The 1,340-nt window shown below is 37.8% G+C and overlaps 1 long non-coding RNA gene across 1 annotated transcript; it reads right to left on the minus strand.

Annotated features, from left to right (window-relative positions):
• Window positions 1–631: 631 nt before the first annotated feature.
• Window positions 632–1,334, minus strand: LOC106341239. The gene is made up of 3 exons (XR_001269589.1): window positions 991–1,334; window positions 876–914; window positions 632–789 (listed from the first exon to the last, which is right to left on the minus strand). It is a non-coding gene; the product is annotated as an uncharacterized LOC106341239 (long non-coding RNA).
• Window positions 1,335–1,340: the final 6 nt, after the last annotated feature.

Genomic DNA, 1,340 nt, shown 5'->3' on the forward strand with positions numbered 1-1,340 from the left:
CCACAAAATATCAGCCCGATCAGGATCCTTTTGACCCTCCAAATCTGCCTTGACAGACCCAGACGAAATTCTGCCTCTTTTCCTCTTTGCTCTCTTTTGTCTTTTTGATTCTTGTAAGTCTCTACATAAAAATTAGGTCAAGAGACTATATATATGTGTCTCTCTAACCCTAAAAACCTCCAAGGCCCAATACTAATCTCATGGACTAATACCAATGGCCCAACTTCCAAGTTTGGTTATCACCAACCAAACCTAATGGGTTTCTTCCATCTAGAAGGAACCCAACATTTACAATACTTAAAAGTAGGCCTGGGCGTTCGGGCACCCGTTGGCGTTCGGATCGGATATTTCGGATTTCGGTTTTTTATATATCACCTCATAGGTCCCATTCTAGTAATTTTCTAACTACGGGTCGGGATCGGATATAACACCTCGGTTTCGGGTCGGTTTTGTATCACATTTGAAAACCCATAAAGTAACCATATATTATTTGGGTTCGGATTTTTTTGGATCGGTTCGGGTTATACCGAAGTAAAAGACAAAAAAAACAATAAATAAAAAGAAACACATAACTGAATGTGTGAAACTGAATGCAAAGGTTTTTAAAACAGAAAATAGCAACATCCTAAAACGCATCAACACTGAAAATAGCAACATTTAAAAGTTTTGAAGCAGAAGACTTAAAAGAAACAACAAACATAAACTGAAACACACACACGTAAATGAGAGACATTGGAACAATCTTGAGCTTAGGAGTACTTGACAATCATGATGTGGAACGTTCTACTCCTGCCAAAAGAAAAACGTAAATGTTAAGCTAAAAAAACTGAAACAGAAGCAAATCATTATAAACCAAAAGGTGTTTAGTGCAATACCTTAGAAACGAAGAGGCTCTTGATGTCATATAGCAAATTCTGATGCAAGACAGAACAAATCAAATCAGTAAAGAAAAAAAATTTAAATCTAAAAGTTACAAGAGAGATGACATACCTCTCTCAATCTTTTCTTGTTCTTCAATGTCTTCAATGATTTCTGCATTAGTAAGCACTCTTGACTCGCAAGAAATGTCTTGCTTAAGCCATTGTTCAGTACACATCAATACCTCAATCATGAAGTGAGTAAGACAACTTCGAGATGGGCTTATGATCCTTCCACCCGTACTGAAGGCACTCTCGGATGCAACAGAAGAAACCTGCATTGCAAGGACATCCTTTGCAATCCGTGACAAAATTGGGAACTTGGTACAATTTCGCTTCCAAAACGAGAGCACATCATACTCTACACCAGCCATCATATCTGGATTCTCAACTCCTTCTTTCAAGTATATATCCAGCTCATCC

This window comes from Brassica oleracea, chromosome C4 (assembly GCF_000695525.1).
Source record: "Brassica oleracea var. oleracea cultivar TO1000 chromosome C4, BOL, whole genome shotgun sequence".
Classification (NCBI taxonomy): Eukaryota; Viridiplantae; Streptophyta; class Magnoliopsida; order Brassicales; family Brassicaceae; genus Brassica; species Brassica oleracea.